The 23,654-nt window shown below is 40.1% G+C and overlaps 1 non-coding gene across 1 annotated transcript; it reads left to right on the forward strand.

Moving 5' to 3' along the window:
- The first annotated feature begins 22,302 nt into the window (after positions 1–22,302).
- Positions 22,303–22,374, forward strand: TRNAD-GUC (transfer RNA aspartic acid (anticodon GUC)). The gene has a single exon. It is a non-coding gene; the product is annotated as a tRNA-Asp (tRNA).
- Positions 22,375–23,654: the final 1,280 nt, after the last annotated feature.

Genomic DNA, 23,654 nt, shown 5'->3' on the forward strand with positions numbered 1-23,654 from the left:
CATTTCTTCGGATAGTTTTAGGGATGAAAATAGTTGCAATTATCGTTATTATTTGGTTGCAAATGTTTGTCGTATAGTCTATTTTGTTATTACAGAATAAATACAGGGATTGGAAGGTTTTGGTTCCCGTAATTAAAAATTTGGAATTTGGAATTTTGTTTACGAGAATTGCGTTGCATGTTGTGGTATGCTTCTTCGGGTAATGCTTCGGATGTTTAAAAATTTGACACGGTTACCGTGGGAAGTTTCTGAATTCCGTAAAACTGCGTCGAAAACGTTCCTATTGAAACAAGCTTGCGAAGCTCGTAACTCAGAGCTAACCGAAATTAGCAGAGTTAATCGAATGAAAAAACGCTTGCAAAAGTATGTCTGTTAGCTAGCTGGCTATTTTTAATATTTTGCTGGGAAGCTTCGCTTTGAAATTCCCCAGGTTATAATTGCTAATTTCCAAGCTGCAAATCAGATCCATTTATCGGAAATGAAAAAATAGGAATTTCGATGAAGCTTACGCGTTTCGCTGATTAATAAATACGAAACGTGAAATTATTTCGAATATTAAAAGTTAGGAATATCGGTATTAATAGTTTAAATGTCGCTATGAAAATTTCGTGCCACAGAAAATGGAAGATAAAAATGTCCTTATCCATTCGATCTACCAGACTGCAAATATTTTCGAAGCGTTTTACTCGGCTCGATAAACCGACACCCTTAATTCACTTCTGCGTTCGTTATCTTGCCACGAAGCTGGAGAACCGAGAATCCCATCGAAACGCGAAAAATCGATTCCATGGCTGATCATCGGAAACCATAAAGATATTCTCGCACGAACTTTCGTTTGGAGGGCTTCCGGCAACCATGGTGCACTCGGCTAAGTTACACCGCGGGGCTTTCAGGTGGTCTTCGAAAACTGCAGCTGGCGCGTCGTTTTCGTTTGTTCCGCAAGTCCATCCTTTAAAATCCCTCCGATTTCTCGTTCCAGTTTTAACCGAGTAAACTGGGTATCACGATTAAAATTCTTTTGCTGAAATATCTTTTAATTCTGATAGGAATTTTATTCTCTCGATTCTCAGTTAAATTTCAGACGCGTCAGCGGTGCTCTGAAAATTAAACTTGACGGAATTTGGCAGTGGATGGGTAAAAATATTTTTTCTTGAACGACGAGAAAATTGTTGGGGCATGATATATTATAAATATGAATTTTCACTGTAGTGGAATTTCGAAAAACAAGAAATTTTGCGATTTTCTGGTTTCGTTTTCGTTTGTTCCGCAATTCCATCCTTTAAAATCCCTCCGATTTCTCGTTTCGGTTTTAACCGAGTAAACTGGGTATCACGATTAAAATTCTTTTGCTGAAATATCTTTCAATTCTGATAGGAATTTTATTCTCTCGATTCTCAGTTAAATTTCAGACGCGTCAGCGGTGCTCTGAAAATTAAACTTGACGGAATTTGGCAGTGGATGGGTAAAAATATTTTTTCTTGGACGACGAGAGAAATTTTGGAGCATGATATATTATAAATATGAATTTTCACGGTATCGAAGTTTCGGAAAGCAAGAAATCTTGCGATTTTCTGGTTCTAGGACTTTGCTATTAATCAGGTCTGAAGTATTGGCAATTCACCGGTTTAATTGGGAGCTTTAAACGAAGCTACGAGCAGATGAGATCTTCTGCAGGAATCTTCGCAGACTTTTCTGGATTTTAAAGAACCCTAGAGACATAACCAATCGCGAAACGTTTAATCTGCCGATCTCGGTCCTTCTCTTATCCCCCGCATCATCTCGTTGACCCCGAGTCGAGACCTCGAATACTCTGGATATGAAAGACGCGTGGAAAGATGCCGGTCACCGTCTGCCGGCTGTTCTTTCGATTTTACAGGTCGTAAAAAGGCATGGTGTCCGTCGCGACGAGGCATCCCGCCTCCGAGAGACGCTCTCTCGAGCGTCGTCCTCGACGCGGTTGGAAAAATTCTGGCGACCTCCGTCCCCGAAGATCCTGCAGCGCGGCTCGAATAAATCCACGAAGGAGGTCCGTTCGGTGGTTTACCGCGGTCGAGAATTTATGAAGTCGATCCTTTAGGCGTGTGCCTCCCGTCTGGGAATTTGTCAGAGACGATCGAAGCGGCGGGTGCGGCGCAGGGAGAGAAGAAAAGGGAAAAAACCGAAAATGAAATGGAAATAAAAAGGGGGAGAAAAAGGAAGCGGGAAGAAGGGAGAGAAGACGAGGAGAAGAGAGTGAGAGAGAGAGATAAGAGAGAAAGGAGACGCTGGCGAGCGAGAAAGATGGGTTATCGAGGATGGAAGGATTCAGCGTGCGTTTATAAATATCGCCATTGTACGGGCGCCAAGGGCTGTATTTTTCATTCCTTATTTGTTGTCGCGACTATACGTGGCTTCGGTTCCTGAACGGGTATACGCACCGGCCACGATCGTACATTTTCGAGGCGCAATTTGCGACCGGTTGGCTTCCACCGAGAGCCGATGGCACCACCGATGGAACCGGCCGCTTGACCCCTGAAACGATCCCACGACACGGGGAACATCTCGTTCCGAGGCCCTGGATGCACGCGTTCGGTGTCGCGTGAAACGAGTCGTCGAGACGCGAACCACGGAAACCGTAACGAGGCCCGCTCTTCTTAGGGTTACCTGGATAGAAGCGTTTACCCGCTTAGTTGACCGATGCTTGCGTCACGGGACAATTACCACGGTGATTTTAAGAAACAGTGTTTGGATAACATTGCTAAAAATTGTAGAAGTGTGACGATTGGTTAGTACCAATCACGGATAACTACGTATAGTTATGAAGAGCACAACGACGAAGGGATTTACAGGGGTACAACACTTTTACTGCCACGTTGGTCATATATGATCGACCACAGTTTCTCCTGTGACACCATGGTAGTCATTGGTGACAAGAACCCTTAGACTACTTACAATTGTAAAAATTGACAGTCAATTGTCAACCGTTACCAAGGCGCCACAGTGGTGGTCACCTGTGACTGTCAATAAGATAAACGCTCCATTGGTCTTATATCACCAATTTATTATTATTTTGCCATTATATGCTTTGAATAATAAAAATACTCCTGTGACACCCGCGAAACATGTGATTTCGGCGTGACATGCCGTTAAATACCAATTAGATGATAAGCTCGTCTTTACACCTGTCCCCTCTGCGGGTTTTAGCTTCACCGTTCGATTTTACCTTCTGAACCGAAACTTGGTTCGCTTCCTACTTAACCCTAGATTTATGGATATTTCTCGTGTATATCTATTTCTACAAACACGTGTCATTTGACGAAAGCAGACATTTTCTTTAACACGTTCAGCACCACGCTTCTTTTCACGATGTGATCTTTAAATTATTTGAAATTTATCAATAGAATTTTAAAACTGATTTTTTAATTTTTTATTGTCAGTCAACAAACATTAACGTGGTCTGCACAAAGAATATACTGTCAGTCATGAATGACTGTCATGGCGTGTAATAATTTAAAAGGCAACATATACGCTATTAATTTGTAAATGAATCTATGAGATGAGTATTTATATAAAATTTATAATTACTTTATTACTAAAATAATAGGTAATTATTTTGCATTAAATATCTGTATACGCGAGTTACCTGTATGCTATAGATTAATGTACGCTGCAATAAACTGATTTTACGATAACTTATTAAAATCGTCAAGGTCTGCAGTGTTCATCGAGTCGGGGCTAACATCGTGTCCGTCGCATTAAACAAATTTGGCGGGACTCACGCGCTCTCCGCGCCGCCAATAATAATGGGTACACGCGACCAATAAATATCGAGGGAACCGCAGCGGCCGCCGATAAATCACTTTATTTCAAAAGCAGGGAAAATGAAGCGGTCGTGAACAAATGTTCCGTCGGGCGTGCTATCTCCGCGACGAAATACCGTGTAAACGAGCACGATTTAATTCGAATTTCGACGAAATGTTCGACAAGTCGTATCGACGTTACGTCCCGTCGTTTTTCACCGCGATCAAGATCCAGTCATTTTTAGATATCGATTTTCCGGCAGTTTGCTTCCAGCCAACGAGCTGCCCGAATTAATCGAAATTTGTCTCGTCGAGACATTTCATTTCGTTTACTAAATTTCAGTACGACCAATAAAGGTCTTTGCGAACACTTTTTGACACGAAAACAAATAAAAAATATTAATATGTATCGATTTTTTTCTCCTTTTCACTGAAGTATATAGAAAAATAAAATTTTGTGTCGTTTTTGTACGATATCCATAAGGTCTAAGGAATTGAAATAATTTATAATAAGTAGTAGATGATTTGCTAATTAATTTTGAATATTGTCATTGGCATTGGAATTGTGTTTCTATTTTTTAAAATAAAGTTCAATTTTGGAATCAAAAATTAACAAGGTATCTATCGCGTGGAAATGAAGATTCTATGCCAGTTAGGTATGTCCATACACGGAGCAAATATGAACATTTCATTAAATCCAGCAATTTCCTCGAGTTCACATAACAATTACTATTATAAAATCCTAATCACGTTTTCGAAGTTTCCATCCTATTATTTCTTAATCGACAAATACTCGAATCTTCTTTTAAAAAATATTCTCGATGCGAAACAAATTATTATGATTTCTATAATCCGAATAATAATACACGTAAAATGGCCTTTATTTTATTCGCAAGAAGCCACGAATCTCCATTATAAATCTTCATTTTCCTATTCAATTTACTTCTCAAGTCAGACGTAGAGCGCTAAATAATTAAGTCAAACGGCAATTTCTTCGTCAGTTATATCATCGATTATATTCAAGTATCCCACGTTGGTGGAATCCCGATCGGAAGCAAATTTCGCGCGATCGGACCTTTCGATTTCCACGGACGATCCGATTGCTATCTTACGATGGAGGACAGTGAAGAAATACCTGTGCGAGACGAGGGGCTGTGGGTCGGCAATTTGCATCGGTATACGTGCTCGGCGGCGATCGCGACGCGCTAATGTAAACTGGATTCAATGGCCGTGGCGGATCAGCTGCACAGAGAGAGGCGATTGTGCACGCCGCACGCGGCCATTTTAATTCTGTCGCGCGACATAGAGACCCGACATTAGCCGCGGTGTCGCGCAGCTTGTGTCCCGCGGATTCGTCCGACCACCATAAATAATAACGGAGACCTTTATTGGCGACGATATTTCACGTGTGATCGGCCACGGTGGCCGGGGACCACGGATCGGTCATTAGGCGATCTCAGGCTGGACATCATGGGGAACATTCGGGATTGCTCGCTCCTCTAGCCTCGACAGTACCGTAGCTACGCGTACTCCAAGTGCCAGGAGCTAATATGAAATTGTCTGCGATAAAAGAAGATATTGATACGAGATTTTCATATCCACCCGGTATTCGGCCTAGGAAGAGCCGATCGTAACTTTATGGTAGAACAATCCAGTACCTTTCAGAATCTTCGGACAAAATAACAATCGGCTGTTGACTATAAAAGGGACGTTTTCCATCGAAGTTCGGATAGAGCTGTCAAGCTTTCAATAGGGGTAATCTTTACAATGACGGATTCGTTGGAATCTTCGGCAAACTAGCGATCAAACTTGTTGAACAAGAATTGTAAACGCGATCTGTAACAATATATAATTTTGCTACGGAATTTTGGAAAATTGACGAAGTTCAAAAGGAACTTTGAAATTATGTAGTAAATGGGAAATGTCTTAACACGTTCGTCGCTATGTCACCCATATTTGGGGGATATGATGATCTCTATCTTCCATAGAGGCCACATCACCAAAATATGGGTGACGCTTTTCTTATTCAAGTTAAATAAGATTTCCAGTTGGATTTTTAAAAGGAATTTAATGGAATAAGTACTGAATTATAAATATAGGATATACAACATAAAAATATTAAGAATATACTGTACTTGGTGTATACTTGAGGTATAGCTCATTGCTGAAAAGTTCAAGAGGTACTTTGAAAATTTATTGTAGATGAGAAATATCTTAAATTTGGGGCGTAGCTCTTTGCTTGCTATCGTTTGCCAAAAAATATTCTTTAGAAAACGATACCAATTACCAGGTCTCACCACGTGGACGTGACTACGCATAGAGACCCTGGCTTTAGAGGCCTTACGATGAATAAATAATATTTTAAAAAATAGAATTTCAATTTTGGAATTGTCTAACTTGGAACATTAACTCTGTCGCTCATGTTCTCGTTCTTCGGCTGAACAAAAAGCTCTACTGCTCATATTTCGCGGTCAGCGAGGGTCGCGATGAACACGGAGCCATTGCGATGATTCACGGTCATGACTCACTTTACCGTGACGGGCCTCGTAAGAGTTCGCATAAACGGAAAGGTGTTCGAAACCAAAACGGTAAGCGAAAAGGAAACCGAAGACCAACAGATTCGTAAGAATTTAACATAGAAAAAGATTCCTGCGAAATTACTCGCGAATAATCACGAACAAATAATAGAATTTCAACATTCACGCTTAATCTTACGCGGGAAAAAGAAATTTCAAATTCTATGAAAATATTACCCCGACATCGATTGCTCGATGAATCAAAATGTAATGGCGAAAGGAAGTCGTTCGAGCGTTACTCGTGTCCGATGAATAAGATTTCGACATTGGGGAAGAAGAAATAACTCGTTGAAGGGAGGAAAGGTAGAAGCTTCGTCTGAGGTATTTAATTTGACGGATAAAAGGCGCGGGAACGAAATTTAAATATCTGTCGGAATGAATCGTGACCGGCGTTTGTCAACCGTTTAATTACTCGAGAATCCGTAAATTAAATTTGTCCCATTGATTTCATTTGAATTTCACAGTGGCCCGGTCTCGCCCACAATTATTGTTCCCGTAATTATTCGTACGATTTCCAGATTATTCGGATAATTATATGGCCGGTCGTTAATTCGCGTATTTTTCCGCACGTTGGTAACAGCGTTAGCCCGTTATTTCGCGTTGCACGTATTTCGAGATAATAATTCAGGGGCTTCTCTAAGCTCCGCGGAAATCTTCTGCAAAGCTCCTTAATTAATTTCGAAAGTAACTTCGTTAAAATGTAATGAACACCGATCGCGTTAAATACCGCCGCGTATAAACGTTCTTTAATCGCTGGGAATTTATCATCGCGCGCGGCGAAAACAATTTGCACCCGGAACGAGCATCAAACTGGAAATAATTAATCAATCGACGAAATCCCCGTTATTAATTCATACGCTCCCGATATTTACCACTGTACGAGGCTCTAACATTTGCATATTTCTCTGCTTTTTAGTTTCCCGTTTTCCCCGATTATCTCGCAACATCGTTCGTGTCATTCGTTTAAACGATAACGAGGTCGGTATTTTTTCGTCCAATCGTTTCAACATTCGCTTTATTTATTTTCCTTTCGTGTACAAAGCGTTTGATAAAAAAGGAAAACGAAACGAGAGGAATACGGGCTTGATTAAAAAAGAAAACACGCGTGTTCTTTTAAATTTTTGTATTTTTATCTAAATTTCGAAATCGACGAAACATTGTGTCTCCATATAACACGGTACAATCGAGATTTTTCATCTTTCAAGTACGAAAATATTGGCATAATGCTACCAGTTTAAAATAATTACTAAAATTCTATACGTGTAATTATCCCAACACGTTTTATCGTATATTTATACGGAAAAATGCTCAAAAATATTCTTTCCAGTTTCTTTCCCGCCGTAAAAAATTTCTGGTTAGTTTCCTCGGAGAACCAGTAATATCTTTAAGTATTTATATAAATTTCAAAATCGACGAAATATTGTATCTCGATATAGCACGGTGCAACGAAGATTTTTCATCTTTTAATTACGAAAATATTGGTATAATGCTTCCAATTTAAAATAATTATTAAAATTATATACGTATAATTATCCGAACACGTTCTATCGTATATTTATTCGGAAAAATGCGCGAAAATATTCTTTCCAATTTCTTTTCTGCCGTACGAAATACTGGTAAGCTTCCTCGGAGAACCAGTATTCGCAAGCTTGTTCTGCAACGGGAAATTATAATTCCACCCTAACCTAACTATTTAAACCAACAAACTGCTCTTCGACGTCTTCCTCTTCCTCCTGTTCCGTAATAAATGCGTGAAAACTTTTTGCACCATCCTCGCCGTATGTATTTATTTGGTCGTTTACGTGTTACGCAATTAAGCTGGCCATAATTCGCGAACCGAGCCTTCTAAATTACAGCGAGTCGAGTGAAAGAAGCGATCTTTTTCAGCTCGCGTGACACCGTAAGAAGAGCCATAAGATGATAGGTCTATTCCGTGGCCGGTGCATGGTTAAAACATCGACGCGCAGATAAATCTGCATATCTCTGTCTGCGGTCGGTATGCGAGCAACCGAAATGGCGGCCGATCCGGTACGAAGATGCGAGAACGCGGGTACGTGGAGGCACGCGAGGCGAAATTCACGCGTGTCGTAAATCATCGCCGGTCGATCCGCTCGCGTACGCAGTGTCGTCGACGGGCATCCGTTACCGTGCTTCGTTTCCCGATGAAACGAACGCCCACGCCAATGCGGTTCGTTTATGCCAGCATAAAATTCGCCCGGGAACGACAGCTGTCTCGTCGTCCGACTGCGTGATGAAACGAGATTTGTCTTCGAGACCGGAGAACCAGCCCTCGGAGACTCGATGTTCCGGAATGCCATTCCAACAACCACGGATGTAACGTGTTATCTGTATCCGTTTCGAAAATCTTCCTAATTTTATTTCTGTCTCTCTGGTTTATTTCCTCTTCGACCAGATGATTGCAAAGAGGTGTTAATTTTGGAGAAAATTTTGTCTCGATGGGGTTAATAGATCGCTTGGGTTTGAATTCTTCTCGCGATCCTTCGATTAAAACATCGACGACGTTTGTTGATATCTGAAATTTCGAAATTTCTTCTTTTTCGATGGATGAAATAATCGTGGCAATTTTATAGAACTAAATGGAAAGGAAAATTAATTTTGGAGAAAATTTTGTCTCGATGGGGTTAATAGATCGCTTGGGTTTGAATTCTTCTCGCGATCCTTCGATTAAAACATCGACGACGTTTGTTGATATCTGAAATTTCGAAATTTCTTCTTTTTCGATGGATGAAATAATCGTGGCAATTTTATAGGACTAAATCGAAAGGAAAATTAATTTTAGGAAAAATTTTGTCTCGACGGGGTTAATAGATCGGCTGGATCTGGATTCTTCTCGTGATCTTTCGATTAAGACATCGATAACGTCTTAAAATCTAAAATTTTCTAATTTCTTCTTTTTCGTTGGATGAAATAATTGTTGAAATTTTATCAGGTTGAATGGAGGGGAAAATTAATTTAGGAGAAAGCGTATGTATATCAAAGTTGTGTATGCAGAGTGATTGAATCTGGATCAGTACTCAACTTCATGTACTATATTTAAAATAAATTTCTACGTTTAATCTCTTTTTATCTCTCTGAATTTAGTGTCGCATCGGCAGCATGATTATTAGCATTAGACTTAGTTTCTAAATTTGGTGCTATAGTTTGGTCTGTTTTTAATATTGTGGGATATTTTCGACATGTTTCTTAGGTATTAAAATCGTAATTGAGAGAAGTTAATATTCGTATCATTATATTTCCTATCTTCTACATACGTAGCATAGATTTGTAATACTGACTGCTTATATGACAGTAATCGCAGACTACTGGTTTCAAATTCTTCAGCAAATATTCGTGTGCAATTTTTGAGCGTCCAACCCTCAGTCTCTTAATAATTTTTAATTAAGGAATTTAATCAATTTGCTAATTGATCGACGAATAATTCACATCAGTGACATATACGATCTCGCACTGTTAGATACCTATCGTCCATCGCCGATAGAGTTAATCTATTTTCCCTATCCTCGAGAGGAACTCGCCATCCTTGCAAAGCCACGTATCTCCACGTTCACCGTCCACCAAAATCCGCAAACGAGAGCAAGTAAATCGATTTCGCGTTCCGTAGCTATCGGCCGAACCTAACCGTGAAACGTTTTCGCGGTGGCAAACACGATAGCGCGTTTTTGCGCGGGCATAGACGCGGTGTAAAACCGTCGTAAATTACTGAAAACGATGATCACGATAATGCTTTAGCGAGCCTAAGGGCGGTTTTATCGGCGGCAAATGAAACGAGCCGCCACATGCCGGCATCGCGACGCGACAAATGCCTCTGTGCGTTCTACGAAGCTTTACGGGGACATAAACGACGCGTAACTCACCATTACCCATCGCTAAAGCGATGCCCAACGTTATTGCTGAGACAGTAATTTATCCCAGGGTCCCCGGCATTCTTCCGCTCTGCCCGATATTTACCTCTTCCCTGCTTGGAAATCGTTAATTCCGGCTATCTTTCCGCCGCGATGAGGAGAAGCCACGGTATTACCGCGGCTTTTACGCGGAGAAATCCGTGAATTGGTTTACCCGCGAATTACTCCACGCGGTGCCGTAAATTCTGCCGCCGCGACTTTATGCGATTTTAACAGCAGATTCCGAATGAACCGTGCGGTTAAGATCGCGTTTGACGAACATCCGTTCCAAAAATCGAATTTACCCGTATCTCGGTGCAGGCTAAGCAGCACGGGAACGCGGCGTGTCCTGCGCGAGATAAATTACGCGATTACAAGGGAAATTTGCAAGACTAGCCATTTGGTTAGCTGAAACTGGACCATTTCCGTGACAAGTGTCAGTCAGCTTGCCAGAATTTGCGACACTGACAGCCGATCGGGTGATCCCGTTCACTCTGCGCGTTGCTTCGTTTCAGCTTTATGGGTATTAAATGCGTTTCGGGGTAGATGTCTCGCGAATTATTCATCCAATCGGATTTTATGCGAGGGTTAACAAGTTGTATTGCGAAATAAAATTTATCGCGTTGTGATTGCACCATTGCGGGGATAATAATCGGTTGTGTGTTATGCAAAAATTCGCTAATTTCTAATTTAAAAATTTCTAATTTAAAAATTTCTAATTTAAAAATTTCTAATTTAAAATTTAATTTCAAATAATTTTCCGCACCTCTAGAAATGCGTCAGAGTTTTTAACAGGGTGAGTAAAGAAATATATATATGTGGAATCGTATAAAGATAAATATTAGGAAAGGTACATATGGAAGAAACGACGTATCGTGCAATTTTTAAAAAGTCACGAAAATGATATTACGAGTATGATGATGTAGTGACGATTCAGAACGAATTTCTTTACAAGTATCGGACGCTTTCAAACAGAAGCTATTAGCAGTCACATCCATCAATGCGGTGTATTTAAATCTATAGGTAAAACGACCGACTGAATATCAGCGTGCTTGTTGCACGCAAAATATTTTTACTTGACTACGATAAATTAGCATGAACGTCAACATTACTCGAGGAGCTTCATAGTTACAATTACACGGGATCGAGGCAAAGATCCAAGGAAGCCGAAGTCGACTTAAGGCTTATCAAAATTTACGCCTCTGTCAACCAATTACCATCGAAGAATCATGCGACAGTCAGCCGAACAAGTCGCCCCTTGTTACTGTCAGCCCATAAATTGCACCGAACGAATTGCACTGCTCGCTGTAGCCGCGAAGCATTGCGAGTTAATTTCCCATTCGAGCTAGCAGAACGCGATCTCAAGCGAAACGAAGTCTCCGCTCTTTCAGTCCAATGTAACCGTGCTCGGAATACCGAATTAGCATTCTTTACGAAAAAGTATTACGTAATTTATGAACAAATCCTGCGTGCTCCACTTTGTACGATTCTAATTTCCACGACAGAGATTAATTTAATTATTATTATCGGCCCTTTGCAGTCGAAAGCCAACATTCTGTCAAGATTCCCAACAAAATTAGGTTCTAAACTAAATCTTAGGTTCAAAATAATTTTGCGAAACATGGAATATTAGGATGAAATTTAATTTACACGCGATTTCTTCCCAAGTTATTGCCAAAAGTGTCATCGAATTAATATAAGAGCCGCAAGTTACGTTTTCTTAGCCAAAAATTCCTCGAGTGCAAGGGTTAATTGAAATTGTTAGCTCGAAGAGGTTAGACATGGAAAGTACCGGTTTGAAAATCGAGTAAAAAATTGGTAACACGAAGGGCAAGATGATTTATCGTCACGACGAGTCTTATCGACCCATCAGCCATGGCCATCGGCGATGATTCTAAACTGCAAAATATATGCAACAGGACCAAAGATCCGGCTAACGATGTTATCGTCTGGTATCGGTATCCGCAAATAGAGAATAAAAATGATCGATACCCTGTCCCGTGCGATAACATCTCTAAGCAAAGCTATAAATTCCAATTTCCTTTCCGATATGTCTAATCTGGTCATACTTATCGCGGCTCGTGGCGAATAAAAGTTTCAGCGAAGTTTACGGTCTCGTCCACCGGCAATCCGATATCGAGCATCTTGCTCCGCGAATGTCGCGAATTTACATTGATCCAACCTGCAATGTTATTAAAGCTCTGTGAAACCGCACGCTCGTCGCTCGCATTTCATTGCGCGAAATGATCGCATTGCTGAACCTGATTCCGCGGTGTCCACGAGTTATCATTCGCCGATAGTTTCAATCCGACAAACTTATCAGCTGTCAACGTGGTTGACTTTGTAACCTGACTGGATGGATTGTCCGCGTTCGCGTCGCTTTTAATCCCTCCTCCATCGCGATACGCTGCAAACGATGATTTCACCCTGTCCGAGCTGCTATATTTTATATTTATTTCGTCCCTTTGATTATTTTATTTAAAAATTCAACGTCTCGAGAGGTTAAGGTATATAGTCAACTATATGCTCTGATTTCCAAATTTTTTTAATATATCGGTGGATATAAACGCTTGAGGTAATTCTTCTTTTATAAATAAAGGGTGATCGAATTTAATTCCCGATGTGTTCTCAGAAAATTATTTATATTATACTATTGAAGTCGAAAAATTAGGGATACATTGACAGGTTCGTGGAAAATATTTTAATAAAAATTATTTCATACTTTGAAATATTTTTAACACTCTGCACTCGAGAGGCGCTCTTCAGTCGCCATTTGATAAAATTTCGGACATCGATATTAATTAATGTGTCAAATTTAAGAAAATGTAACAGTGTGAGAGGTATCGAAATCAAATAGTTCTACTTGTTAATGATTATAGGTCTTCTATTTACTGCTCAAAAAAATATCGTCAGCTCTATAGTAGAAAATCTTCGAACGCCTATCCTTTTTTAGCCAAAAATTCGTCGAGTGGCAAGGGTTAATTATTTAGTACCTTCGAGATATGCAAATTCCACGATCTTCTTTAACGTGACTTTGAAATGACCTTACAGCTATGAAAAAATGATGGGATCGAATAGAATTTTGAATTGAATTTTTGAAAAATTGAATTTTCCTAACTTACATGATATAAGCATGATCATCCGATTCATAAGAATGTAATAAAATACAAATTTCCCTAATTTCGCTAGAAAACTGTAACAGAGATGTAAAATCTTGCAAAGGGAATAAAAATGCAATTTCTTCTGGATAAAATACAGAGACAATTTGCAAGTCGTCGTTGCAGGAAGAAACTGAATCGCGAATGACATTTCGTCCGTCGATTTGCAAGTGAATACAAAGTTTTACAACACGGGGGCCATTATTTCGTACATTGGTAGGGTAACGGACCAATAAACATGTCGTTGTAAATTTTTAACGACCCGCGTATCAAGTTAGGCCGGACCTAATGAAGAATAGAAGCGGGAAATCGGGATTTTCAGCGGGCAGTATCGAAACTGGCGACAGCTGTTAATGATTCCGCCACCAATGACCCGGTTCGCCGCGTCTTTCGCGTTCGAGAAACTGCCGCCATTATAACGCCGGTTTATATTCGCCTTGGATTTAACGAACGGCTCCGGCGTTCACTTAGTAGACTATTACTGTCGTAAAATAACGCCGGGTATGAACGTAACGCGTGAAATACGCTGTGAATCACGGTTTATAAACATCGTTTCGCGCACGTGCTTTCAATGAAATTACAACGACCCGTCGAACAGCGTACGTATCTGCATCATGCTGGAACATATTGCGCGTGCCGCGAACAATGAGCGTATTATACCAATTTCGCGACACGGTAATTAATATCCGAACTTTTCCAACGGAGATATTACTTTTCTTCCAGAAGCTTTTCTCGAAACGAAGTAGCTCGGAAACTGGGTTACTGGAAATGGGGATAAATTCACGGTGATATTTCATACTGCGAAGGAAGGAGAAGAAATAAATCTTATTCGAATAATTTCGTTATAAATAAGAGGATTATGGAAGGAAGAGATCGGTGATGGAATTAGTTTCCGTTTGATTATTGTTTTGTAATACGCGTTCTGGGAAGCATGATTTCGCGTTACTTAGTGTGGCGTGGATATCACAATAGTTCTACATTTGAACTACCGGTCATTGTAATGTATACCTATATATAATGGATGCAATTGGTATTAATTAATATGATATAATGAAAATAAATGAGCCTACGTAATTGTGATACCATTTGAACAAAGATCAGTATAATTTTTCCCAAATTTTCGTTATATCATATTAATTAATTAATATGTAAAAGAGCATACGAAATTGTGATGCCACTTGAACAAACGTCAATATTATTTTTATCAAATTTTCATTATATCATATTAATTAATATTTATTAATATAATTATATACGTTATATATATATTAATTAATATGATATAATGAAAATAAAAGGGGATACGTATCTTTCATGCTACTTGAACAAACGTCAGTATAATTTTCACGAAATTTTCATTATATCATATTAATTAATATGACATAATAAAAATAAAGGAACATACGCAATTGTGATGCCTCTTAAACGTAGATCAGTATAATTGTTACCAAATTTTCATTAAATCATATTAATTAATGTGATACAACAAAAATAAAAATCAAATTTAAGAAAATGTAACAGTGTGAGAGGTATCGAAATCAAATAGTTCTACTTGTTAATGATTATAGGTCTTCTATTTACTGCTCAAAAAAATATCGTCAGCTCTATAGTAGAAAATCTTCGAACGCCTATCCTTTTTTAGCCAAAAATTCGTCGAGTGGCAAGGGTTAATTATTTAGTACCTTCGAGATATGCAAATTCCACGATCTTCTTTAACGTGACTTTGAAATGACCTTACAGCTATGAAAAAATGATGGGATCGAATAGAATTTTGAATTGAATTTTTGAAAAATTGAATTTTCCTAACTTACATGATATAAGCATGATCATCCGATTCATAAGAATGTAATAAAATACAAATTTCCCTAATTTCGCTAGAAAACTGTAACAGAGATGTAAAATCTTGCAAAGGGAATAAAAATGCAATTTCTTCTGGATAAAATACAGAGACAATTTGCAAGTCGTCGTTGCAGGAAGAAACTGAATCGCGAATGACATTTCGTCCGTCGATTTGCAAGTGAATACAAAGTTTTACAACACGGGGGCCATTATTTCGTACATTGGTAGGGTAACGGACCAATAAACATGTCGTTGTAAATTTTTAACGACCCGCGTATCAAGTTAGGCCGGACCTAATGAAGAATAGAAGCGGGAAATCGGGATTTTCAGCGGGCAGTATCGAAACTGGCGACAGCTGTTAATGATTCCGCCACCAATGACCCGGTTCGCCGCGTCTTTCGCGTTCGAGAAACTGCCGCCATTATAACGCCGGTTTATATTCGCCTTGGATTTAACGAACGGCTCCGGCGTTCACTTAGTAGACTATTACTGTCGTAAAATAACGCCGGGTATGAACGTAACGCGTGAAATACGCTGTGAATCACGGTTTATAAACATCGTTTCGCGCACGTGCTTTCAATGAAATTACAACGACCCGTCGAACAGCGTACGTATCTGCATCATGCTGGAACATATTGCGCGTGCCGCGAACAATGAGCGTATTATACCAATTTCGCGACACGGTAATTAATATCCGAACTTTTCCAACGGAGATATTACTTTTCTTCCAGAAGCTTTTCTCGAAACGAAGTAGCTCGGAAACTGGGTTACTGGAAATGGGGATAAATTCACGGTGATATTTCATACTGCGAAGGAAGGAGAAGAAATAAATCTTATTCGAATAATTTCGTTATAAATAAGAGGATTATGGAAGGAAGAGATCGGTGATGGAATTAGTTTCCGTTTGATTATTGTTTTGTAATACGCGTTCTGGGAAGCATGATTTCGCGTTACTTAGTGTGGCGTGGATATCACAATAGTTCTACATTTGAACTACCGGTCATTGTAATGTATACCTATATATAATGGATGCAATTGGTATTAATTAATATGATATAATGAAAATAAATGAGCCTACGTAATTGTGATACCATTTGAACAAAGATCAGTATAATTTTTCCCAAATTTTCGTTATATCATATTAATTAATTAATATGTAAAAGAGCATACGAAATTGTGATGCCACTTGAACAAACGTCAATATTATTTTTATCAAATTTTCATTATATCATATTAATTAATATTTATTAATATAATTATATACGTTATATATATATTAATTAATATGATATAATGAAAATAAAAGGGGATACGTATCTTTCATGCTACTTGAACAAACGTCAGTATAATTTTCACGAAATTTTCATTATATCATATTAATTAATATGACATAATAAAAATAAAGGAACATACGCAATTGTGATGCCTCTTAAACGTAGATCAGTATAATTGTTACCAAATTTTCATTAAATCATATTAATTAATGTGATACAACAAAAATAAAAGAGCATTCATAATTATGATGCCACTTGAATAAAGATCAGTATAATTTTTACCAAATTTTTATTATGTCGTATCAATTAATACGATATAATGAAAATAAAGTAGCATACATAATCGTGATACCACTTCAATAAAAATCAGTATAATTTTTACCAAAAGCAGCTGCATATTTTCAGAAATATCCGGAACAAGTCATTTTGATTTCCGTGGTAGTTCTAGTGTTAATATTTTAATGGTGAGAGTCACTGTCCATTCATCGAAGAGAGTTACTACGCCGATGAACTTATTTACCACACGAACGCAGTACCTCTCAATTCCCATGGAAACTATAATTTACTGTATCTGCTGAATAAATCGCAGATTTTATACCCATTGTTAATACCTCGTGGAAAATTGATTACGCGTAATTACGAAGATTCTATTTATAACGAACGATATACGGAATAATTATGTCGGGTACAGCAGAGATTAACAGAGGAACGAAGCAAATATCGAAACATCTTTCGGTACAAGACACGAAACGGACATTTGAAACACGTTTGAATAATGTAGTATCTCGACGTTATCCGGATAACACTTTGCGAAGCGTGAGATAAATTACACGCCTCTTTCTGAAATTGGATGAAAACGCGTCTGTTCAGTTTCGCATTCGAGTTATGCCTTCCTATCGATGGCGTAAAGTACTGGGTAAAATCCAACGTGGAAAATTGAACAGACGCTTCGGAAATTTAATAACCAGATAATAGAAGATGATAATAAGAACGTTTCCACGGATATTCTCAAGCAGTTACGTATCTCGTGCTCGGGAAGAAAGTCTTATGGTCGCATTGGACGGAGAGAATTGTCCTCGTTTCTTCCATAGGCAGACAAATGGCGCCATAAAAAGAGCAACCTCGGCTCATCGTAGGCTTTCGCGAAAAAATAAACAGCTGCGAACCATCTGGGGAATAGAGGCTTCATTGACAAAACTATGCGGAAACCGTTCGACTTCTTCCGTGGGATGTCGGCGGAGTCTGAAGAAAATGCAACGACGCGGTACAATCTCTATTTATATAATTAGTGCTACTTACTCTCCGTCTTAGTTCTTCGTTTGCCGCGCGCGTATTCGTCCTAACGATTTCCTTGTCGCTGAAAAACAGTCGCTGCGAAGTTTCTGCGAACCCCTAAGATTGCTCCGAAGCTCAAAAAATCGGGGAACGGAGGTTCAGCTTATTAGAAATCAACGCGTGTCCAAGGCACGATTAAAAATCCACGCGTGGAATTCGCAATTGCTGCGAACAGGTAACGAAATTGCCTAGACGCGGTGCGTCGTGCCGGCGTCGATGGCCGCATCGCGACGGTTCGCATCGGCCATTGGAACAGAGCGTTATATAAATTCGCGGCGGCGAAACCGAGGGAAGAAGGATGGGTCACGGTCCTCCGATGGTGGAACGGCCGTCCAAACGGATATTTATCTCCGGTGTAATTTATACGCGTCATTTTCGGATTCGTCGTCCCGAATTCGATGCGTCCGCTTTGAGATTTAAGCGTGCCGCGCGCGCGGACCCGCGCAGGCCCGTATACAACTCAAAAGCTGAATTTATTGACTGGTGGGACCGATAAATTGTTTCGTGGGTCCGTGGCGGGGCGCTGTGGCAGACGTTATTGAGCCATTAAATCGTGATTACCCGCGTGTTATTGGGTGCGGTGACACGGGGACGAGGCGTTCTTTCTTGCCTCCACCGATGCTTCTCCCTCTTCGTCCATGTTCCCTTACACGACGACCGCGACTTCTGCTCAGTTGCTCCCCTTTTTTCCACCCTTTTCTCCTTTTTCTCTTACTCCTTTTCGGCCTTTTTTCCTCCCTTTTTCCAGCCGTTTTTTCACTCGCTTCGGGATCCCGTCTCGCGTCCCGGGGTTTCGTTCCTTTTCGTTTATTGCCCCTGTCCCGATGATAGATTTGCAGGCCGCGGTTCGACGAGATCGGTTCCGAGTCGAGGGTGAATGTTCCATCGGAGCGAGATAAGATCGCGGATTTAATTGAAACCGGGAAAGTGTTTTCGAGACTGTCGTGAAACGAAAACGCCTCTCTTGCCTCGAAATTTATAGAAATTAAGGTAATCACGCCGTACTATAAACAAAAGTTCGATCTCTTTGGACCTTTTCTCGGGATTTTTATTTTTTCAACGAAAATGCTTTCGATTTAACCCAACCTGTAATCGTGCAGCGTTATATAGACTTTTAATTAGTATTCCAGAATTTTGTTCTATGTCCCTGGCAAGTGTACTACCGTAAAATAATTGGACTCGAGTATGGATGACCTGATTTGTTCGATCACGCTGAAATAATTTTTGCGATGCTTGGAAAATACGAACGATTAACGCGACGTGAGTCTGGATTATGCTTGTTTGTTGGCAATTTGTATCCTATAATTTCTCACGCGAGCGTTTATCGATTAATATCGAAACGAATGTACCAATGAAAGAGTCATTAGAGAAACGTGATCTTTCAGCTCGAACAAAAGCATTTCGAGCGGACGATTTACGCGATGTGACGTTGAATCTGTTACTGCAATTTTATGACCTGTAACGAGCGAAACGCATCAATCTGAAAAGCTGATTCCAGCAACGAGGGTAATTACTGCTTGAATATTGTAGCAATTTCCGTCTCGCGGGAATTCGAGTAAAGCATTGCACGTAATAATTATACACGATTCCGCAGCACGAGAGAGCATTAACTTTTGTCAAACTTTCTCATTAGGCCTGCGCTCGTTTACCTGAAAAAGTTTCGCCGATGAAAGATTACGAACGGAATCATTCATCGGCGTAAAATTCTCAGCCTGGACTGTATTGCGTCACTGAAAGAATCATTGTCCCGTCTCTCTGCAACCTAAATGCCATTACGAATGGTGAAATTGATCGCCGGCCGCTTAGAACTATTTCACGTGGATTAATCACCTCGATCATGCCCCAGTTTAATGCACATTATCAATTAATCACGGTCTGAATAACCATCGTTCATTTCATTTCCAATCCCTCGATTATACCATACTTTCCCCCTACCTGATATATACACCTAATATATCAGCCGCGTTATTTATAATTAAATGCAATTTCGTTATTATTTATAGCCAACCCTTTTTATCCACTCGTTTCCACGATTACCATCGATTAACAGTCGATAACAATTAATATATAATAAAACTATAGTTGCATGTAATAATAATAAGTCTCATACCGTCAGCAAGAAAGGGTGGAAACGATCCTCAGCTTCGATTCATCTTAGAAACTTTTTATCCCTTTTATCCTTGGCGTGAAAACACTCTGATTGCGACGTCTTGGACGTGATTAAAATGATTAATGAGAAAATCAAGCGTTCCTTGTAAATGGGTCAGAGTGGGGACAATTCCTCGATACATGTATCGCGTTGTGGACGTTGAACATGCGTTGGAGGGTGCGCGATAGTTTCAGACGTATATAAGTCGTAGATATTCAAAGGGGAAGAGAAAAAAAGGGAAACAAAGAGTAGTAGAAGAACAATGGTGTAGGGCTCAATGGGAAATTTGCAGCGGCGTGCGTGCCGACAATAGCTAAGGGCCATAATTGCAGTCTAAATATGCATGCTGGATGCGGCTATCGGGGTTGACTGTTCCATATTCAGCGATTAAGTGTGATGTACGAGTTTTGAGTGTCGCGGCATATCAAACAGGCGTAATCGTACATGTAGTAATCCCTCGCCAGCTGTCTCCCTTCTATTCGACGGTTCTGCCGCCCCCGCATGATAAATTCCGCGCAATTAACTAAGCCATGCACGACGCCGATGGAACCTACGTATCACGAATGTTAAATGAACGAGCGATGCGATTCTTGTCGACCTCGATGTTCCATTTCCCTCTTCGTTCCGTCCCAAAAATCGATCGTCCCGAGTCAATTCGAGACTGTTTCACTTCTTTATTACCAGGGGTCCCATGACTCGTGGAGACTCGAGTTACTTAGGGGACCTTAGTGGTGAAAGCGATCTTTAGAATAGACGACGTAAACAGTTAGGCGACAGGCAGGGTCTCCGACCGTTTACGTCTAAGACACTTAAGACTATTGATAGCAAGACGATCGCTCGAGGGGTGTGGAACCCTTCGAGCCGAAGAGCAGGCAGTCCAATAAAGACCTTTGAAAAGGAAAGTCTTCGAAACATTCCTATACTCCTTCATTCTTGGCTTTTCCATAAAAACGAGTGACAATAGACAATAGCCTCGGGTTCGGCCCGAGTGTTTAGGCTAACATCTGCGAGTGCGTGCCTAAGGACGAAAGTGACCGCGTGCAGGGACATTGTATGAAAGGTCGTGGATGGCATGTGCAAGAGGATCGAGTGGAAGGGATATTTGCGACGGTGTCGAGTGCCAGTGAGAAGTGAATCTAGGTATGCCCTTGAAGGTTAGGGAAATTCCTAATTGAGGAAGAGGGAACGAGCTTGGAAGAAGGACGTAGGTACGCCAGGGAGGTCATAATTTCAGGGTAGTCAGTGTAAAACAGCCAGTGGTAGAGTGAAGTCGGTTTGGAATAAGACAGTGTGAAAGTAGCCAGTAATAGAGTAGTGTAGTGTACATAGCGAATATTTAAGTGCATATAGCGAAAGCTCAATCTTTTTCATTCCAATTATATTATTATTTATCAATCAGAGAGACTGTGCTTGTATTTGTGCCTTCCTAATTTCTACAATAAATACGTGATTTTTTAAAATTAAAACTGTGTATGTACTGTGTATTTCCTAAAATTTAATCCTGTGTACTTTATTTTTTAATTTCAGTATGAAGTATCGAATATAACCAATTTATTACGCTCATTTCGTTTTTAAAATGGCCTCTCGTCGAATAACCTGCCGATATCGTTTGAAGCGTTCCTTTGTTCACGGATTGAATCGATCCACAGCGACGTGGGATTATGAGGCTTAAGGTGTCCGAAGTGTCTGTAGATCTTCGCGTGATGGGTAAAGATTTATATAATCGGTATTTTACTAGGCTAAATCTCCGCGTTGTCGTAGCGATAAGTCTTGTTTGCACTCTGTGTTGATAGATCTGATGTGTACGGTGGGCTTTGAACATCTGGTTTCTGTATGTTCGCGTCAGTTTGTCGAGAGATCCTCGATTGTATAGTTACTCTCCGTTCTCCCTCTTCTCTTCTTACCAGGAAGAGCATTCGATAAACAGGAGGAAAAATCGAACAGTGCTTCTTTGACTGCCAGAGTAAATAAAAGTATCAATGTCTCTTAAACGTCGGCGTGTGCTCGGTAATATACTTGATAGTATAATAAAGTGTTTCTTATTAGTGGTAGAGTTACTAAAACAAATTTGAAAATATATTAAATATCCAATAAAATAGCGAGCGAAGAAAAACAATTTATATTACAAATAAATTCGGCATAATTTAAATTTAATCGTATAATTTTTGTATAATCTTTAATAAATTTTGTATAAATTAATTATTACGAAAATATCAAAAAATATAATAAATGTGAGAATTTAAATGGTCGTGACCTTATCTTGGGAAATAAAGAAATATCTTTCATCTAGTCCTCGTTAGTATAGTGGTTAGTATCCCCGCCTGTCACGCGGGAGACCGGGGTTCGATTCCCCGACGGGGAGAAATTATTTTTATTTCATTTTTTCCAGAAATATCTAAATTATTGCGAATTCTATATAAACTATAACAATAGATGTTGCATAAAATATTTATCACATGATAAATAAATATAAGAGCTTATCTGTAAACGTAGCGAGCTGTGGGGACCGATAAAGCGCTGTGTGTGATAGTCACGGTCGCAGCAGATAATTCGAATTCTAGACAAAGCGGCAGTCGTTTGATCTTCGCGGTCGCATTAAACGAAGCACGATCAAAGATAAAAAACAAATTGAAGAGTAGAAGCGAGTATCCTATCGGACGTAAGCGAGTAGGAAAGCAGTATTCGCCACCGTATTTATTTTTCCATTCGTCTCTTTTGCGAAAAGAAAATAGAGGTTCCAATAAAAATTCGGACAAATAACTTCCTAGAGTCCTTTCCGTAAAGTTTGCTTTAAATGTCACGCGATTAACGTTGAATTTTTACAACATCGAATATTAGTAAACATCGTAACAAAGTGGTAACTTGTCCAAAATAATTGTCTCATTTACGAACGAAGGAAGCAAAAGCAGCGGCGCTCTGCTCGTTCCTCGCGACGCATCCTTGCCACGAAACTCTTCACGAGCCGACATCGTCGCTACCCCGGGTTCGCTAAACGAAATATATCAAGGATAATCAGCCGTCCAGTTCCATGTCGTAAAATTCCAATGGGATCTCATGTCCCGTCGCGAGAAGACTCGCATCGAACGACAAGTCCTCACGGAACGTTCGTTAACTGACGCTCCCGGAGTCATGTCCACGTGTAGTAACCCGGTAAATTACTATAATTACACGTACTCCTATTACAATCCACCGACTCGTATCTGCTTACGAGAAGACCCTGTTATAGGCCTCGTAGATAATAACGAGCGTCTCGTTCCCGGGGACCGGTCGATGCGTGTATCGACAAAGCCCCTTGTATCAACGGGAAAGAGCGACGGAGACAGCGAGAGGGAACCACGGCCAAGAGGAAGAACATAATTAGCCCTGTGTAATTGCACCCATAAGGATCCCTCCCGGAGGAACGGAACCGGAGGACTCGCAACGAGACATCGTTTCTCTCACCCTCTCTGCCTTCATGGCGAACCGACTCGGGACCCCGATCGTGTTTACCCGTAATAAGCCTTAATCGGGGCTAGATTTAGTGGCGCGCGGTCTTTTTTGAATTACACCCTCGTTGCACGCAACGATCGGCCGCGAGTACGCCCCTTCTCGAGAGCAGCCGCGAGACCAAGGGACACCTCGTGAATCCGCCTTAATTTCGGC

The sequence above is a fragment of the Eufriesea mexicana genome, unplaced genomic scaffold (assembly GCF_001483705.2).
Source record: "Eufriesea mexicana isolate 0111107269 unplaced genomic scaffold, ASM148370v2 scaffold794, whole genome shotgun sequence".
NCBI classification, from domain to species: domain Eukaryota; kingdom Metazoa; phylum Arthropoda; class Insecta; order Hymenoptera; family Apidae; genus Eufriesea; species Eufriesea mexicana.